The sequence below is a fragment of the Oncorhynchus gorbuscha genome, linkage group LG10 (assembly GCF_021184085.1).
Source record: "Oncorhynchus gorbuscha isolate QuinsamMale2020 ecotype Even-year linkage group LG10, OgorEven_v1.0, whole genome shotgun sequence".
Taxonomy (NCBI): Eukaryota; Metazoa; Chordata; class Actinopteri; order Salmoniformes; family Salmonidae; genus Oncorhynchus; species Oncorhynchus gorbuscha.
Window position 1 is genome coordinate 71,577,916 of NC_060182.1, and position 21,031 is coordinate 71,598,946.

Here is a 21,031-nt window from a genome sequence, read left to right on the forward strand (position 1 = left end):
CTGTGCAAGCGATAATATTGAAATGGAAGGAGTATCAGACCACTGCAAATCTACCAAGACCTGGCCGTCCCTCTAAACTTTCAGCTCATACAAGGAGAAGACTGATCAGAGATGCATCCAAGAGGCCCATGATCACTCTGGATGAACTGCAGAGATCTACAGCTGAGGTGGGAGACTCTGTCCATAGGACAACAATCAGTCGTATATTGCACAAATCTGGCCTTTATGGAAGAGTGGCAAGAAGAAAGACATTTCTTAAAGATATCCATAAAAAGTGTCGTTTAAAGTTTGCCACAAGCCACCTGGGAGACACACCAAACATGTGGAAGAAGGTGCTCTGGTCAGATGAAACCAAAATTGAACTTTTTGGCAACAATGCAAAATGTTATGTTTGGCGTAAAAGCAACACAGCTCATCACCCTGAACACACCATCCCACTGTCAAACATGGTGGTGGCAGCATCATGGTTTGGGCCTGCTTTTCTTCAGCAGGGACAGGGAAGATGATTCAAATTGATGGGAAGATGGATGGAGCCAAATACAGGACCATTCTGGAAGAAAACCTGATGGAGTCTGCAAAAGACCTGAGACTGGGACGGAGATTTGTCTTCCAACAAGACAATGATCCAAAACATAAAGCAAAATCTACAATGGAATGGTTGAAAAATAAACATATCCAGGTGTTAGAATGGCCAAGTCAAAGTCCAAACCTGAATCCAATCGAGAATCTGTGGAAAGAACTGAAAACTGCTGTTCACAAATGCTCTCCATCCAACCTCAGCTGCCAGATTTAAAAAGCAGGGATCCAAAAGATCAGGACCTGCAGGCTTTCTCTGATCTAAGGATTTCATGGCTTTATGTACCATCTGCACTGAGAATGGCAAAAAGCTAAAAGTTTGACCAGCTCTGACTGGTTCATCCACACAGGGTTGTACAGAGGCAGAGGACACTGAATCAAACACCATTACTGTTACCAGACATAGACTTAATAGCCTTCCAAAACTTTCTAGGGTCATTTAGGTTATCAGTGGTAACAGACATAAAATATTCAGCCTTCATGGAAGAAAAGAACACTTGTTTCGTAACTGCCTAAAAATAAGCCAATCAGCATCAGAACATGATTTCCTAGCTTTAGCCCAGGCTAGATTACGGTCGTGAATAATACAAGACAGCTCAGAAGAAAACCATGGATTATCCCGCCCTTTAACCCTGAACTTGCGGAATGGGGCATGTTTGTTTACTATTTGGGAAAAACCATCATGAAACCATCATGGAAACCATTGTCAATAGTGACACATTTCTTGGCAATGCCCTTATACAGGTGCTATGTCCTTGGTTACTCCGTGACTGTAAATGCAGACTTTGGGAAGGTGATAGGCCAGTTCCATACGACTCTGCCTGCTGGACCTATGTGTGTGTCAGAATGTGTGTATATGTCAAATCAAATCAAATTGTATTTGTCACATGCGCCGAATACAGCAGGTGTAGTAGACCTTACAGTGAAATGCTTATATACAAGCCCTTAACTAACAATGCACTTTTAAGAAAATAAGAGTTAAGAAAATATTTTCTAAATAAATGAAAGTTAAAAAAAGAATACCAAAAAAGCAACACATGAGGCTATATACAGGGGGTACCAGTACTGAGTGTATGTGTGTAGTGGTGGAAAGAGTACCCAACTGTCATACTTGAGTAAAGGTAAATATACCTTAATAGAAAATGACTCAAGTAAAAGTGAAAGCCAACCAGTAAAATACTACTTGAGTAAAAGTCTAAAAGTATTTGGATTTAAACATACTTAAGTATGAAAAGGAAATGTAATTTCTAAAATGTATCAAAGTAAAAGTACAAGTATAAATAATTTAAAAGTCCTTATATTAAGCAAACCAGATGGAACAAGTGTGTTGTGTTTTTTATTTACATTTAGCTAGGGTCACACTCCAACACATCATTTACAAATTAAGCATTTGTGTTTAGTGAGTCTGCCAGATAAGAGGCAGTAGGGATGACCAGGGATGTTCTCTGTTTAGTGAGTCTGCCAGATAAGAGGCAGTAGGGATGACCAGGGATGTTCTCTGTTTAGTGAGTCTGCCAGATAAGAGGCAGTAGGGATGACCAGGGATGTTCTCTGTTTAGTGAGTCTGCCAGATAAGAGGCAGTAGGGATGACCAGGGATGTTCTCTGTTTAGTGAGTCTGCCAGATAAGAGGCAGTAGGGATGACCAGGGATGTTCTCTTGAGTTTGTTAATTCAACCATTTTCCTGTCCTGCTAAGCATTCAAAATGCAACAAATACTTTTGGGTCATCATTTTTTTTCGGGAACGAAGTGAAGTCAAAGTAAAAGTTGTCAAAAATATAAATAGTAAAGTAAAGTACAGATACCCCAAAAAACTACTTAAGTAATACTTTCAAGTATTTTTACTTAAGTACTTTACACCACTGTGTGTGTGTGTGTGTGTGTGTGTGTGTGTGTGTGTGTGTGTGTGTGTGTGTGTGTGTGTGTGTGTGTGTGTGTGTGTGTGTGTGTGTGTGTGTGTGTGTGTGTGTGTGTGTGTGTGTGTGTGTGTGTGTGTGTGTGTGTGTGTGTGCGTGCGTGCGTGCGTGATGGGAATACCAACAGGCTCTATCTGCTTGGGTGTCTGGCTGCTGCCTCAGCACTTTGCCCTTGCAGTGTGACAAGGATTCTGGGAGGGTGATGGCTTTTTCTGGGCTTGCAGCTCCTCACAGCTCCTCATAGCTTCTCACAGGACCAGGCAACACTTACACTGACTGCAGACTGACTGCTTCTAATAGACAAGAGACAAACACTGCTGATGTGGAACTATTCATTACTCACATTAGACTAGACAGGCTGAGGGAAGTTAGAACGGTCTTGGGAATCCCGAAATGCCTCACCCCGTCTCTCTGTACTTCTCTGTTCCATAACATCAGGTCAGAGGTCAATGCTGCTCTATTAGAAATCAATTCAGCCCTGATGAGGTGTCTGATTGTGTCGTTATCTCTATGGCAACCCTGATTAAGTTGACTCAAATAGGCTTCAAGGATATTTAGCATTTTCTGAATCTGGCCCCTTGTGTGAATATGTCTATTCAATTACTTGTAAAATAACTGAGCAATATACCAGTGGTAAGCCTTCATTGAAGAGAACGACATTGCACTCTTCCTCACAATGAAAGGAATGTCAAAATTACATTGAGAAACAGAAGCTAAATTATTGGAAAGAGAGAACTATGAGGAGGCCAACTCTGGCTGCAGCACCGTTCGATGAATTTTCATCAGATACTATCTGCACAGTTGTTACATGAATGTATTTTCCCAAGTGGCAGGCTTGACTACTGCTGCCCTGGCAACTGTAGCTATGGAGTCTCTGTAGTCTCTGGATCATTTCCAGAGCTGCCAAGACTAGACTGTCTTATCATTGTTTGACTGACTGGGATATTCAGAGAGAGAGTGTTTTTCTTTGCTTACACAAACAGTAGATGAACTGTAGCATAAAGAGCTGATAAGTCTCCCTCCCTCCTTGGTGACCATGATGTTATGAAAGTCGTTATTATTTACAACGTGGTTATGTCACCCCTCATCTCTTTCGATTTCTCTAAACACTTTGTCCTGAACGATAGCTTCAAATTGGTACAGAAGGTAATAAATGACACCTGATAAATCCTCCTCCTTATTGTCTCATGTAGCTCTTTATCTGTCACCTGGCATGCTTCTGCCAGTGTTGGCTGAGATTACAGAATGTTTTTGTGTGATGAGCAATCCTTAGGTGAGCCTTCTGCAGAGCACTGGGGGGGATTGGGAGGTACTGGGAGGTACTGGGAGATACTGGGAGGTACTGGGGGGTACTGGGATGTACTGGGAGGTACTGGGGGGGATTGGGAGGTACTGGGAGGTACTGGGAGATACTGGGAGGTACTGGGATGTACTGGGAGGTACTGGTGGCTACTGGGAGGTACTGGGAATTACTGGGAGGTACTGGGGGTACTGAGGGGTACTGGTAGGTACTGGGGTACTGGGAGGTACTGGGGGGTACTGGTGGCTACCGGGAGGTACTGGGAAGTACTGGGGATAACATCAGAGGACAGGCAGACACTCACTCACTGAAATACCAAGGTGACTAGGAAGCTGTGAACACAGCACAAAAACACACACCGAAACGCATTCACACACTCATGCACACACACCCACACACTTCACTGTGACACTCTCCGTAACTAACACATAAATGAGGATGATTCTTTATTCCTCCCCTCTGTTACCGTGGCGCCAGTTTATGATGTCACTCTGTCTTCACATGGTTCGCCAGAAGAGCCCTAGTTTAATTCCCTCACTGTGCTGGGCACTTAAACTCACACCTCTGTCTCTTTACGAGTCCCAATCTGCTCCCCTCCTCAATGCTCACTATCAATTCACCACAAACAATAAAAGCCATCCAGTTACTCCTCATTCTCCTCTCCCTGTAGCCTGGGAACTTATACTCAGGACACACAATCCGGACCTCCAGCCAAGTCCTACTCCTCACTCCCAAGCTGTGTGTGTTTGTGTGAGCCTTCCTTATTTTTAGCTCTCTATAACAGCCAAGGGTATAAGTTGCTTTCTCCTAAGTTGCCAGGGCGTTGACTGTGAGAGTATCTCTGTGAGAGGACCTGATGCCCTACTAGGTGTTGAGCTGATTCCTCATCACCATCACTCATCTCCCTGGTTCTGGTTCCTCTCCCTGCTTATCTCCAGTCCGTTGCTAAAATACGCCCTGATTACAGCCTCTGTTTCTAATGGGATGTCATTAATTGGCCTGCAGATATTACTCTGATGTTATACTGGAGTTGGTATCAGTGGGCGTTTAGTTGGGGGTTAGAGTGCTTCTGATAGCGTGTCCAAACACTGTATTCTCTCATTGAAGCTAGAACCCTGGAAAGCAAGGCTAGCTGAATTCCAACCCAGTTTTGCTGTGTCTCATGATCACTAGACATATGGTTGCTATGGAACTTCCCAGGCCAGGGTGTTTTGTGTACTTCAGAGAATTAGTTTGGACTCCTGTTTTACCACTCTAAATGTATGTATCCAACAAACATAGCTGGAATGCCTTTGAACGGGAATCCTTCCCTTCTTCAGAAGCCCCCTTGACAGGGAGGGAAGCTCTTGGGGAATACACCTATGTGTGTGACCTTGATGGATTCCTGCACAACTTTACTGCTGGGAGGGGGGATGGAGCGGTAGAGGTGGGGGTGCAGGTGGTGGATGATGGCCTGGCCATAGACCCTGGGCAATCTCCCACCCACCTCCCCTCTCTGAGTCCTCTGTGCCTGGAGCCCTGGAGTCTGTGGTGGGAAATAGCTATTTTCCTTTACAAAACCAGGGTCATCTTGTAATGTCCACCACAAGTCCAGACAACAAATGGGCAGTAAAACTATTATGTGGTCAAACTGAACTGCATTGTTTTATTTACGCACAGTGTTTTAATGGTTGCGTCAGCTTCAGTTTAGCATCCAAGTAGTGCTCTGGTTACCAAGGGAGGCCTTAGTCATACTTAGAAATGTTGTTCTTTGACTGGACCTTAAGAGCCTTTCAGGCCACTTTGTTGTGTTGTCAATGATCATGGTCAATTTCAATTCTGTTTCAGTTGATTTGCTCTGAATGGATGTAAGGGATACCTGTGAGTCCTCACACAGGGTTAGAACTTCAATTCATTATGAAACTGTTGTATTGTTCATCACTAACTTTGTCTTTTCTATTCCTTTCTGTGTTCCTGGAACTGACCTCTCCTAAACCGGTCGACATTTCCTTCACTCTGTTTGTCCTTGTTCCTATTTTAGAACACCCCAGTCCTCAGCTATTAAGCTCCTGTTTTTTTTTTAAACATCCAGTCCCTACTTTGTCTCTGAGTAGTATATTGCACAAACATAACTTACAGGCTATGGAGCAGTCTCCAACATCAGAGATACTACACATTACGTCAGAAAATCCTGCCGTTGAGATGTGGTCCGCTTCACTGACCGTCCAGTGACCCCCCGTGTCTAACACGGGGCCGTCATGCCCTCATGTCTTTGTTCCTGCAAGGCTGGTGGGGCCCCAGCGTCGTATGGTGGGGTCAGACAGGGCCACACTTGAACTCCCAATAAAAGACTGTAGGTCACTTAAGACATGAGAGCACATTTGAATTGGATTTGAACTGGTTACCTGTGGATAGGAGCCCTCTGTTTCTGTCTCTATCTTTTTGTCATGTTTTCTCTCTCACTCTATCTAAAGTATATCTAAAGGCTACATTATATTTTTACATCCACATTACAATATGCCCTAAACGTGCCTTTGCAGTGTAATCTACATGATATTGCAGTCATGAGTTAGATAAATGTTTATTAGCCCCAGTAGGGAAGGGGTGGCCATAGTAAGCTGTAGTTAGAGGGTAGAGAACCACACAAAAAGCTGTTCTAAAGGGGGGGTTATGTTATAGAGGGGGCCGTAAAGGAACGAGTTAGCCAATTGAAAGTCACGGTTATAATGAGTAGCAAGAGGAATGGGGGTGTTGTGGAAATAGAACTGAACAACGCTTAATTAGCTCATAAACAAGGGGAGTGGAGATGAGAGAGGGCAGTCAAGTGTCCCGCTCCTTCTTTGGCTCACGCTCCGTCAACAAAGGCCCCAGAATGGCCCCGACACTCTTGTTGTGTCTCTCTGCGTGGGGCTTCCTGAGAACATGAAAGGCACACATTCCAAAAAAAGGTCCAAGAGTCGGACAAGAGACGGAACCCGTCCACACCTCCCTTGGCCTTCAAAGCTCTCCTCTCAGCCCCAGCGTGATATTGACATTGCCCTGTCGCTGACCCAGCCAATGTTGTCCTAGTGGTCCCGTAGCGACAGACCACCATGACATTGGAGGTCTGTTTTATTACCCTCCTTTGTCTGTGGCTTGTTCCTCTGACACACCACTGAGAGGCTGGAGGGATGTGTTTTATGTGATGACTTGTGGTGTTGCGCTCAGGAAACCAGGACACTAGACTGGTCATCCAGGGATGACTGTGTAGATGTGTGTGTTAGTGTGTGAGTGAGCTCTCCTATGGAGTGAGATTTCCTACCCAGGCACTGCCACCTGAGGACTGCTGCTGCCGTGGCGCGGAGGTAATCTCTGCTTGTGTGTGTCGATGTGCTATCATCCCCTGCTTCCTGACAAACAGGACCTGTCAGCGGCTGGAGGGAGGATAGGAAAGTGCTGCCTTGATGTTCTGTTGGCTTGAAGTCCAACAGGCCTCCCTGACAGTGACCATCCTAGCTGGGAAAACAAGCCTGTAAAGGGCGTGACCCACAGCAGGATACTCCACTGCGTTATTGAGCGACTCGTCCCTTCAGAGAAGCAGACACGGGCAGTGGAGATTGAGCAGGCTCCACCTAGCCAGAGTGGGTGGCCAGTTCAGCCTCATGTGATTTCAGCCTCTGTTTAGGAAAGGAAGTCACTGCCGGCATTTCGCTAATCATTTTTAAAACTGGACCCTCCTTTTCTGGATGATCCCCTGACCTCAAAACACAATACGTTTTCCACAGTGTAGGGAATGGTCTTTTATCGTATTCCATCCATCCATCACACCTATTTGTTAATAGGTAGAACAGGAAGACAACTCCTCACACAAAGTGTGCAGTGGGAGATGTGCTTTTAAGTGTGTGTGCATTCCAGAGTGAGCTAAACTAGCAGTGTGGTGCAGGCAGCAGAGTCAGAGCTGGCGCTATGGAGGGTCAGGGCATAGCGTCTGCACTCACATGGGGAAATGGAAAGGTATGCTGCACATACAGCTGATTAGAAAACTGGCTAATTATTGACTGGTGAAAAAAATATAACCATCTCCTGCTCTGCCTGTTTTACTTTATTGTTTAGAAGCCAGCTGGAATAGCTGCAAGGTATTCATGTCGAATACCAGGAGTTTGTGGCAAGATTTAGTTAGGTTGTTTTATGGGCCTTTAAAAAGGCTGCTTACTCAAGAATGTCATTATTAGATTACACAGATTGAACCAAGGGCCCTGTCGTCCGGTCCTGCATTGTCCCAGCAGCCTGTGTACCTGCTCATTTAGGTGACAGGTTGACCAATATGCTTGGCTGTTACAGAGAGATAGAGGGGAGCAATTTCAGCAAATTTAGAGATAGATCACTGTCTCTGCGCTGAAGCCCTGAGTGAGTCTGGAGAGGAATCGCTGGTCATGGGCTAGCCATAGAGGGCCACTGATGAGACTGGCTGAGAGATGAGATGGAATCTCTCATCATAAGGTGTCTGTGTTTCAGCCTTAATATTTTAGAGCTATCTGAGAATATGATCGCCAGAGGAGTATCCATCCCAGAGGGCCCCACAGCCCTGGGTAAACGTGCATGTAGCAGCATGACCCAGATTAAGATGTGGCCCGTGTTTGCTGACTGGGGTCGATGTCATCAGCAGAGAGGTCGTAGTTCATTTGTCTTCCTGACAGAGCTTCAGGTGGTGTTCCACGGCTCTGTCAGAAGGCCACACTGATGCTGACCTCCACGAAGCGCACAATTAGGTGCACTTTGACCCCACAGCCCCACAATCAAACCCAGAGCACGGACAGAGCATGCTCCTGCATCTCTGAACACTGTGTGCGTATGTGCATATGTGTGTGTGTGTGTGTGTGGTACCATTAGATAATTTCCAGGCTCATTTTGATGTTCTTCGTGCAGGAGACATTGATGTAGTATGTGTTTCGGGCATGACATAATGGTAATACCGCCAAATTCGCGTTTCCCACTTAAAATAAGAGGATATGAATGGGCAGCTTTGACATGCATAAGCCCAGGCTCCCCAGACATTATGCTGATTTCAGTTGTTCTCCACACTCCTGGTATCATAAATATATCATCGATATATTGCACTGTGATGCTCTCCTCTCCTCTTGCTGTGAAGATTGTTATTTATCTGCTCTGTTACTCATGCTCTTTAGTGGAGTAAAAGCCTAACATCAGTATCGAGCCCGGGGGTCGTGTAGACAGAGGCTTAGACAAATACCACTGGACCCTTGAGCAAAAGTAAAAATCTTGCTGCTGGAAAGCATTTTCCATGTTCCATGTTCCCCCTGTGGAGGGAAGGCCATGTCCACACCAAGCAGCTATGAGCCTGCAGGTCTGAGCAGAATGCATCCAGTCTGTTTCTCTCATTGCCCTCTCTGTGTCAATGCCAGCCTGACCTGCACTCCCTGACTCCCTGACTCCTACAGGCTCTGTTCTGACAGGCAATGTGTACAGATAGATCTGGAGGGAAGGGAACAGCAGAATCTAGAATCAAACCCCATTAATTCATATGCAGATGAGCAATGACTTTTGCGCCTGTTTTTATCTGCTAATATTAGCTTTTGTGCCATGACAATAGCAGTTGGATTGTAACTCTTTTCTTGTGTAATTGGTTGTGCAGACTGAAGGCCAGTCTGGTGCTGTCGGTTACTGTGGCTCTAATGTGGCAGTGATTTGTCAGTGCCTTTTGTCACTATTTTGGGCGTGTGTGCGCGCGCGTGCAAGTGTGTTTGCCTGTGAACGCACAGTATATCTGTCTACAGTATGTGTAGGATTATACAGTACAAGAGGTTGATTTTAAAAGGTGTATTAGATACCTAATCCTCACTGTAGAGAGGAAGGATATTCTGTCACTGAATTAATGGCCCTTGAGTGAGCCTGTAAAATGTATAATGCACATTTAGCAAAAATCACCTATTTATTTCTGTCTCTCTTCAGGTCCAATTTGGTCACCCGTCAACCCACCAGACCACCCCCAACTCATTTGAATGTAAAGTGAAATGGTGGAAGTAGCTCCCTGGTTTTTATTGTGCGCTACACAGTATTCCATTGTTCCTAGCAGACAAAGTGGTGAAATGGCCATTGTAACCAGTCTTGATAAGCATAGTATTCACTGGGAAAAAGAAAGAAAAGTCTTTACAATCATTAAGTGGATTAGTAGTCCCGTTTCCCTCACCAGAGAAGGGGAAAGGCAGAACCCCCTCTATCTTATGGAGATTCAATTGTATATGTCTAGACAACTCAATTAGCCAGGAGAAAACAGCCAGTCCTGGTAAGTCACAGCACACTTTTCCTATCAATACTCTCTCACCATCAACATGTCTACACACCATGGCGGCAACCTTCAATTAACATGTCATTCCCTGACTGCCAAGTCTACATTGATGCTGAATGCTCAATTTAGTGAAAATGGCATTATCTTATGGGCCATTATTAGCATGGTGATATGTTCTTTCGTGGTTAAATTGGTATTTCCTATATGCTAACATGTGCTGCAGTTGCCATACTGTCACTTGCCACTCTCTGTTCTATTGTTCTGCTGACACTGCATCTTTGTGGATGCACAAAGGATGCCAGTCACAGAGATAACAACCCCATAGACGCTTGGGATGGAGCAGGGAGGCTCAGTACCGCACAGCTGAGCTCAAGGAGATAGTACAGTGGAGCAGAATACAGTACAGAGACCTGGCAGTTTGCCAGCATAATTACTGTACCATCCATTCCACCAGGGGAGTGGATAGAATAATTGTGTGAATGTACTCAACATTTCACCTTGTCGTCAGTTGCATTCAGCTTTATTCTGACAAGTATTTTCTTTCTTCTGACAGTCAAAATGATTTCAATAAAAATAATTAATGTTGTTTTACAAAGACAGAGTAGGTTTAGCGATCTGCTTTTCTTTTGCTCATATGCAAAAAATATATATAATAATAATTTCACCTTTATTTAACATTTACATTTACATTTAAGTCGGCTAGTTGAGAACTGTCACGATTGTCATATTGATGAGACCAAGGCGCAGCGTGATATGAATACATTCTTTATTAAACAAAGAACACTAAACAAACTAACAAAACAAACGCGAAGCTATATAACACGAGTGCTGACATGCAACTACACAGACAATAACCCACAAAACTAAAATGGAAAATGGCAACCTAAATTGGATCCCTAATTTTGAAACAACGATAAACAGCTGTCTCTGATTGGGAACCAATTCAGGCCACCATAGACCTACATCTACCTAGATAATACCAAAACCCCATAGATATACAAAAAACCATAGACAAGGCAAAAACACATATACCACCCTCGTCACACCCTCACCTAATCAAAATAATAAAGAAAACAAAGATAACTAAGGTCAGGGCGTGACAGTACCCCCTCCCAAACTGTCTCCGGACGCTCCGGACTGGGTACTGTCTCCGGACGCTCCGGACTGGGTACTGTCTCCGGACGCTCCGGACAGGGTACTGTCTCCGGACGCTCCGGACTGGGTACTGTCTCCGGACGCTCCGGACTGGGTACTGTCTCCGGACGCTCCGGACTGGGTACTGTCGCCGGACGCTCCGGACTGGGTACTGTCGCCGGACGCTCCGGACTGGGTACTGTCTCCGGACGCTCCGGACTGGGTACTGTCTCCGGACGCTCCTGACTGGGTACTGTCTCCGGACGCTCCTGACTGGGTACTGTCTCCGGACGCTCCTGACTGGGTACTGTCTCCGGACGCTCCGGACTGGGTACTGTCTCCGGACGCTCCGGACTGGGTACTGTCTCCGGACGCTCCTGACTGGGTACTGTCTCCGGACGCTCCTGACTGGGTACTGTCTCCGGACGCTCCGGACTGGGTACTGTCTCCGGACGCTCCGGACTGGGTACTGTCTCCGGACGCTCCGGACTGGGTACTGTCTCCGGACGCTCCGGACTGGGTACTGTCTCCGGACGCTCCGGACTGGGTACTGTCGCCGGACGCTCCGGACTGGGTACTGTCGCCGGACGCTCCGGACTGAGTACGGTCGATGGACGCTCCGGACTGAGTGCTGTCGCCGGACGCTCTGGACTGCCGCGGCACACTGTAGGCCTGGTGCGTAGTGCTGGAACTGGTGGTACCGGGCTGGTGACACGCACCTCATGGCGAGTGTGGGGAGGAGGAACAGGGCGTACTGGGCTCTGGAGGTGCACTGGAGGCCTGGTGCTTGGTGTTGGCACTGGTGGTACTGGGCAATACCTTCATATTGTCGCTGTTCCTCTATTCTCCGGTATTTCTCCAAGTAGTATCACCGTTCAGCTTTCGCTGCCTCTAACTCCTCCTTAGGACGGCGATACTCCCCCGGCTGTGTCCAGGGTTTTGCTCCATCTAATATCTCCTCCCAGGTCCATTTCCCCATTAAGCGCTGTTCCTCCTTTTCACGCTGCTTGGTCCTGGTTTGGTGGGTTATTCTGTCACGTTCATCATAACGAGGAGACCAAGGCGCAGCGTGATATGAATACATTCTTCTTTATTAAATGAAGAACACTAAACAAACTAACAAAATAACAAAACGAGCGTGAAGCTATATAACACGAGTGCTGACATGCAACTACACATGGACAATAACCCACAAAACCAAAATGGAAAAAATGGCAACCTAAATAGGATCCCCAATCAGAGACAACGATAAACAGCCGTCTCTGATTGGGAACCAATTCAGGCCACCATATACCTACATTTACCTAGACAATACCAAAACCCCATAGGTGTACAAAAAACCCTAGACAAGACAAAAACACACATACCACCCTCGTCACACCCTGACCTAACCAAAATAATAAAGAAAACAAAGATAACTAAGGTCAGGGCGTGACAAGAACAAATCCTCATTTGCAACTGCGACCTGGCCAAGATAAAGCAAAGCAGTTTGACACATACAACAACAGAGTTACACATGGAATAAACAAACATACAATCAATAATACAGTAGGAAAATCTATATACAGCATGTGCAAATGAGGTAGGATAAGAGAGTTAAGGCAATACATAGGCCATGGCAGCAAAGTAATTACAATATAGCAATTAAACACTGGAATGGTAGATGTGCAGAGGATGAATGTGCAAGTTGAGATACTGGGGTGCAAAGGAGCAAGTAAATAAATAAAGTATGGGGATGAGGTAGATTGGATGGGCTATTTAGAAATTAGCTATGTACAGGTGCAGTGATCTGTGAGCTGCTCTGACAGCTGGTGCTTAAAGCTAGTGAGGGAGGTAAGAGTCTCCAGCTGAATTCTGATCATGCTGATGTGCTGATTAATTTGAGACAAATGCTATTGAGAAATCGTATTAAATGAATAATGTTTTAATATTTTCCTCTCTGTGCTTGCATATTTTTCAATAATTAAGGTTTTCCTCTCAGTCAGTCTGCTACTGGCTACAGCTAAAGTTTGCCATCTCTGTGGCTTTAAGAGAGCTGTTCTGTGGATTACCAGCCGTAAAGACCTGTGCTGCTTCTTCAACCTTTACCAGTTCGTTTTGTGATTGCAGGTTTGCTCATCGTCATCTTGTCTTCTCAGTTAGTTTGTCTAGCAGAATCTTACATGAAGGGAATGAATGATTAACAGATTCACAAACAACCAAACTCTCAGTGACACGAATGGAATGGGACTAATGCAATGGGTCTTGAAGGGTGGGATAATTCACACAGGCGAGGAGAGACAGCTGGCTGTTTTTACTCTGTAAATATTGGGTAGGAAGTGAAACACTATGCTGAAGCCACTTTAGCTACAGCTGTTGTATCAGCATCCTCCTCTGCACTGAAAGTCTGGAGTGGGTTCTCTTCATGTACAGAAATAGGTCTCTTTACAAGCCCCAGTGTATGGCATCGAATACCAATATACACTTAGTTTACAAAACATTAGGAGCACCTTCCTAATATTGATTTGTACCGCCTTTTGCCCCCAGAACAGCCTGCATTTTTTTGGTGCTTGGACTCTACAAGGTGTCAAGCGTTCTACAGCGATGCTGGCCATGTTGACTCCAATGCTTCCCACAGCTTTCACCTGGATTCACCTGGTCAGTGTATGTCATGCAAGGGCAATGTATTCAGTGTATAAAGTGAAAGCTTTTGGAGCCCACCTACTACAGCATAAAACACCTCTATCGCACTGCGTTAATCCAGATGGTTCTTCTTGAGACTAAACCTGTACCACAGGGAACAAGGCCTACCGCCTCCCAGCTGTAGCCTAACTATCCATACCAAACTACATTTCTGTTGAGTCTCGCCTCAAAAGCTATCAGACTCATCTGACAGACATTTTATTCTGGGAGCAGACGTGATCCTCTGTCTCTGTTCAAACCCCTGCTGCTCCCTGGGGCACAGTGAGTCTAGGAGCAGCAGGATCTGAAACACTCAAAACTGGACAGGGAGAGCGAGAGCGATAGATGAGAGAGAGATGTTCATTTTCTTCCTTTTGACACTTTCAAGAGATTTACTTGAAAAGGTTACTTTTCTATTTCACTAGCAGCAAGCACCAACAAGGAGGGCAAGATGGAGTTGGACTGGTTCATTGACAAGGGTCTTCCAGTGTGTAGAACTCCAACCAGTACAGTTCTCATTAGTAGGGTGCTCCTGAGCTGAGATGGGGTCTCTAGCCTCTTCCTCCTTCCCCCGAACCCTCGCCTCTTCCTCCTTTCCCCTACCCTCGCCTCTTCCTCCTTTCCCCTACCCTCGCCTCTTCCTCCTTCCCCCTACCCTCGCCTCTTCCTCCTTCCCCCTACCCTCGCCTCTTCCTCCTTTCCCTTACCCTCACCTCTTCCTCATTTCCCCTACCCTCGCCTCTTCCTCCTTTCCCCTACCCTCGCCTCTTCCTCCTACCCTCGCCTCTTTCTCCTTTCCCCTACCCTCGCCTCTTTCTCCTTTCCCCTACCCTCGCCTCTTCCTCCTTTCCCCTACCCTCGCCTCTTCCTCCTTTCCCCTACCCTCGCCTCTTCCTCCTTTCCCCTACCCTCGCCTCTTCCTCCTTTCCCCTACCCTCGCCTCTTCCTCATTTCCCCTACCCTCGCCTCTTCCTCCTTTCCCCTACCCTCGCCTCTTCCTCCTTTCCCCTACCCTCGCCTCTTCCTCCTTTCCCCTACCCTCGCCTCTTCCTCCTTTCCCCTACCCTCGCCTCTTCCTCCTTTCCCCTACCCTCGCCTCTTCCTCCTTTCCCCTACCCTCGCCTCTTCCTCCTTTCCCCTACCCTCGCCTCTTCCTCATTTCCCCTACCCTCGCCTCTTCCTCCTTTCCCCTACCCTCGCCTCTTCCTCCTTTCCCCTACCCTCGCCTCTTCCTCCTTTCCCCTACCCTCGCCTCTTCCTCCTTTCCCCTACCCTCGCCTCTTCCTCCTTTCCCCTACCCTCGCCTCTTCCTCATTTCCCCTACCCTCGCCTCTTCCTCATTTCCCCTACCCTCGCCTCTTCCTCATTTCCCTACCCTCGCCTCTTCCTCCTTTCCCCTACCCTCGCCTCTTCCTCCTTTCCCCTACCCTCGCCTCTTCCTCCTACCCTCGCCTCTTTCTCCTTTCCCCTACCCTCGCCTCTTTCTCCTTTCCCCTACCCTCGCCTCTTCCTCCTTTCCCCTACCCTCGCCTCTTCCTCCTTTCCCCTACCCTCGCCTCTTCCTCCTTTCCCCTACCCTCGCCTCTTCCTCCTTTCCCCTACCCTCGCCTCTTCCTCCTTTCCCCTACCCTCGCCTCTTCCTCCTACCCTCGCCTCTTTCTCCTTTCCCCTACCCTCGCCTCTTTCTCCTTTCCCCTACCCTCGCCTCTTCCTCCTTTCCCCTACCCTCGCCTCTTCCTCCTTTCCCCTACCCTCGCCTCTTCCTCCTTTCCCCTACCCTCGCCTCTTCCTCCTTTCCCCTACCCTCGCCTCTTCCTCATTTCCCCTACCCTCGCCTCTTCCTCCTTTCCCCTACCCTCGCCTCTTCCTCCTTTCCCCTACCCTCGCCTCTTCCTCCTTTCCCCTACCCTCGCCTCTTCCTCATTTCCCCTACCCTCGCCTCTTCCTCCTTTCCCCTACCCTCGCCTCTTCCTCCTTTCCCCTACCCTCGCCTCTTCCTCATTTCCCTACCCTCGCCTCTTCCTCCTTTCCCCTACCCTCGCCTCTTCCTCCTTTCCCCTACCCTCGCCTCTTTCCTCCCCTACCCTCGCCTCTTTCCTCCTTTCCCCTACCCTCGCCTCTTTCTCCTTTCCCCTACCCTCGCCTCTTCCTCCTTTCCCCTACCCTCGCCTCTTCCTCCTTTCCCCTACCCTCGCCTCTTCCTCCTTTCCCCTACCCTCGCCTCTTCCTCCTTTCCCCTACCCTCGCCTCTTCCTCCTTTCCCCTACCCTCGCCTCTTCCTCCTTTCCCCTACCCTCGCCTCTTCCTCCTTTCCCCTACCCTCGCCTCTTCCTCCTTTCCCCTACCCTCGCCTCTTCCTCCTTTCCCCTACCCTCGCCTCTTCCTCATTTCCCCTACCCTCGCCTCTTCCTCCTTTCCCCTACCCTCGCCTCTTCCTCCTTTCCCCTACCCTCGCCTCTTCCTCATTTCCCCTACCCTCGCCTCTTCCTCCTTTCCCCTACCCTCGCCTCTTCCTCCTTTCCCCTACCCTCGCCTCTTCCTCCTTTCCCCTACCCTCGCCTCTTCCTCCTTTCCCCTACCCTCGCCTCTTCCTCCTTTCCCCTACCCTCGCCTCTTCCTCCTTTCCCCTACCCTCGCCTCTTCCTCCTTTCCCCTACCCTCGCCTCTTCCTCCTTTCCCCTACCCTCGCCTCTTCCTCCTTTCCCCTACCCTCGCCTCTTCCTCCTTTCCCCTACCCTCGCCTCTTCCTCCTTTCCCCTACCCTCGCCTCTTCCTCCTTTCCCCCTACCCTCGCCTCTTCCTCCTTTCCCCTACCCTCGCCTCTTCCTCCTTTCCCCTACCCTCTTCCTCCTTTCTTCCTCCTTTCCCCTACCCTCGCCTCTTCCTCCTTTCCCCTACCCTCGCCTCTTCCTCCTTTCCCCTACCCTCGCCTCTTCCTCCTTTCCCCTACCCTCGCCTCTTCCTCCTTTCCCCTACCCTCGCCTCTTCCTTCTCCTCCATACCTGCAGAGCTGAAAACAACACCTGGCTCCTGACTCTCCAGTTGTCTGCTGAATTTTTCATGGTATATTTATTTTTGTTTGTTTCAGTAAATCTAGTAAAAAACGAGAAGTATTTGGTCTGGAGAGTTTCCATGGGAAATGGTATATCAGGTATTCTAATTAGAAGTGCAGAGTAGCTGGTGAGCAGCATGCATAAATACACTCACAAGTGTCTCCCTAGTGGGAGAGATGAGCGTGAGTGCTGCTGCTGCTTCTGCTTGGCCTCCTCCAGATTGGCCACAGGCAACAGGGTAAAGATCTCTGGTGTAAGAGAATATATATCCTGAAAATATAAACACAACATGTAAAGTGTTGGTCCCATGTTTCATGAGCTGAAATAAAAGATCCCAGAAATGTTCCATATGCACAACAAAGGTATTTCTCTCAAATTTTGTGCATAAATGTTTAACTTCCCCCGTTAGTAAGCATATCTCCTTTGCCAAGATAATCCATCCACCTGACAGGTGTGGCAGATCAAGAAGCTGATTAAACAGCATGATCATTACACAGGTTCACCTTGTGCTGGGGAAAATAAAAGGCCACTCTAAAATGTGCAGTTTTGTCACATCACAATGCCAAAGATGTCTCAAATTTTGACTGCGGGAATGCCAGAGAATTTAATGTTATTTTCACTACCATAAGCCTCCTCCTAAGTCGTTTTAGAGAATGTGGCAGTACATCCAACCGGCTTCACAACAGCAGACTACGTGTAACCACGCCAACCCAGGACCTCTACATCCGGCTTCTTCACCTGCAGGATCGTCTGAGACCAGCCACCCAGACAGCTGATAAAACTGAGGAGTATTTATGTTTGTAATAAAGCCCTTTTCTGGGCAAAAACTCATTCTGATTGGCTGGGGCAGGCTCCCCCATGTCTGCGCCCCTGCCCAGTCATATGAAATCCGTACATTAGGGCCTATGAATTGATTTAAATTGACTGATTTCCTTCTATAGACTGTATTCAGTAAAATCTTTGAAATGGTGCATGTTGCGTTTCTATTTGTGTTCAGCATATTTCATCATACTACTGTAGGTGTAATGCTACACTGGTGTAATGGAAACACACTGTCACACAGATGTATCCCTGTCTGTGTTGTAGAGTGGTTGCAGTGAGACCGTTTTCAGCGACGTTTCTTTTCTCTTCTCCAACGTGGGTCCGATGTTGTTATTCTCTATGTTTGAATCCCCTGCAACCCACTGAAACAGAATGTTGCTCTATGGAGTATGTCCCTATTGAAAGCCTGAGTAGTAATTACAGTAGTGTCCACTGCCATGATGTCATTGATGAAGAGGTCAGTTGGTGAAGTCATTCACTCTCTCACAGGGGAGTCTAGCTCCCCAGCTTATCCGTAGCCTGTAGCCTAGCCCAGACGATGACAGCTTGACTGATCTGGAGTAAAAACAGTGTGCCGACGGCTGCATCGGATCCACGCGGGAGAGAGAGAGAGACGTTGAAAGGAGCAAGGGAGGGATGAAGTTTGTCCAAACAGTCTGAAAGGAGCTTGTTTTCTTTGTGTGCATGAGTGAACAGGAAAAGGTAATTAACTGACCAAGTGAGGAAAGGTTGGAGTGATGGATGGATGTGGTGTAAACAGACAGATGGACACGCAAGGGGCACACACACACACGCGCACACACACACACACACACGCACGCACACACACACGCACGCACACACAAATGGGGAGCAATAAGGTTCAGTCAGTCACTCTCCTTTTCACCTATTCCTCCCACCTTGATAGCAGTGAGTCATATAAGGCACTGCACATTCTTGTAATCGCTGACATGACAAAGTTTTAGCATGAAAGGGAGCTAGAATCCTATTGCGTTCTCTCTTGGGTAACATGAGTGACAAGAACAAATGGGCCAGCCGTGACATGTCATCATATGAGGTCATTTGATTGCAGGAAGCTTGCTTGACAGGGCTCCATTAAATCATGCATTCTACTTGATCCATAGTGTCTAACTATGGCTGATTGTTTGATAGACAGTGGCATCTGCTTGTTTTATAAATAATAGAAAAGGAGTGGCACTGTAACATCCAGTAATATACCCCTGCTATCATATTTAATGTGATACATAGCACATTATACACATCCTGTAGCATTACCTATGGCTAAATACTGTACGTAACAATCATTTGAATACTGCACACACATATCCACTGCACAAAAGGCAGGAAGTAGCTTGACAAATGTGTATTTATTTGAACAACTCTCACTTATGCCCAGCGCTTCCATTTGTCTTAATGTTTAGGCTCTAATGCATTGAAGATGCACTATGCAGAAATCGCTCTGCCATGTCCTGGTTGCTAAAATTCTAAGTTTGCCTAATTTCAGTTTATGAGACAAAACAAGCGTTTATGAGACAAAACAAGCAAGTATAGGGTAGCGAGTCGTTGTACCATCTAAACCGCTGTTTAAATATATTTTCCAGAACCAAAAATGTTGTATTTTCAGATGTTTGAAGCTGGTGTACAAAACCGAAATTAAAAGAAGCAACAAAAAAAAAAAAACGAACGGGAAGCATTTAAATAGCACACATAGAACTTATCTACCGCGTTTTAGGCTTTCAATGGGAATAACGATTTATAACACACATTTCTATGTGCATTTAGTCGTTGACCAAAAAGTTACATATTGCAGCTTTAAATGATGAGATGTTTGAAAAATATCAAAACAGACATAAATTGTTGATCTAGGACTGTCCTGCTAAAATATGCTTCTTTGAGATACGAATCGATTCCATGGAAGACTTGATCGTATAGGCCTTACCATTGAGTAAGTGGGCCAGGTAGACTTGATCGTATAGGCCTTACCATTGAATAAGTGGGACAGGTAGACTTGATCGTATAGGCCTTACCATTGAGTAAGTGGGACAAGTAGACTTGATCGTATAGGCCTTACCATTGAGTAAGTGGGCCAGGTAGACTTGATCGTGTAGGCCTTACCATTGACTAAGTGGGTTCGCGTGTATCAGGTTCCGGAAACACTCCAGTCAATCATGTTGTACGCTAACCCAGGCTACTCCTCCTACTCAGAAGCGCCTTGTGAAAGTTCAGCGCTAGCGTTTGCAGCAGTCCGTGTTCACAACATCAACGCGGATAAAGGATTAATCAACTCCTCGCCCTGTCATCTGAAAAGTACAGGTAAAATTCATTTTCTGATAGCGCTCATGTTAAATAGTGATGCAATTTGCTGTTGCTCTTTTGTTGGAAAGTGATTTAAGGTAGTTCTGCATACATTGGTTATACTTTAAAAAATATAGTAAAATCATTGGCAAACCCAGTATTTCCGCGAGTAGAGTTATCGCCTAATAAGTACTTACACATGAAAGCATTTGTTCAATATTGATCAATAGGGATTCATTTTGTTGCGGCATAAAGAGGATTTCGCAAGGGCTATACTTGGGGAATATGCCGTAATGTACTATTTGAATGTTTTATTTTCTATTACAATGGGGTCCAGATATACAACATCATGAATCATGCTGAAATTAAGGTGGATATTCTATCTCTGGAATTGTGTTTATATTTTATCATGCAGACAAATAACTACAACCCAGTGCTGTTGCTACAGATGTAGGATATACATTTGATCAACCTGTTGCAGGAGAACATTCCTGCAATTCAGGAAAGGTTTAACTTGTAGTGTATTTGAGGTTTAAAAAGGCGTATGAAGTTAGTAATTTCCTGCAATGCATGAATGTTCTCCTGCAACGCAGGCAGGCAGGCAGGCAACATCTGTTTGATGTTTGTTTGATGACACATCCCAGTTTGTGTGCCACAGGAGACGTTCCCACAGAGGTAAACAGCATGCTAGTGTGAGATCCTGACTCATTGTCTTCTCTAGCGGCACAGGACTCAACAGGAGTGGTTAAACTTAGTGGTCTTTGGCCCACTACTACTACTGGTGGTTCAGCATTAAATGCTCCTGATGTCAAATGAGATGTATGGGTCTGCTGGGGATGGCTGAGGGGGGAGAGAGTTTAGGGTATTGGTATGTGGGGGTGAGGTTAGGGTATTGGTATGGGGGTGAGGTTAGGGTATTGGTATGGGGGTGAGGTTAGGGTATTGGTATGGGGGGGTGAGGTTAGGGTATTGGTATGGGGGGTGAGGTTAGGGTATTGGTATGGGGGGG

The 21,031-nt window shown here is 46.6% G+C and overlaps 1 protein-coding gene across 2 annotated transcripts in view; it reads left to right on the plus strand.

Moving 5' to 3' along the window:
- The window catches only part of LOC124046489 (kinesin-like protein KIF26A), a 108,635-nt gene that overhangs the window by 17,448 nt on the left and 70,156 nt on the right, over positions 1-21,031 (plus strand). Inside the window, exon 1 of one of the 2 annotated variants that reach the window (XM_046366909.1) lies at positions 19,531-20,040. The exons of the other annotated variant lie outside the window; for it this stretch is intronic. The gene's annotated coding sequence lies outside the window, so the exon portion shown is untranslated. Of the gene's footprint in view, positions 1-19,530; positions 20,041-21,031 lie in introns of those variants that run through there. 2 annotated transcript variants of the gene reach the window in all.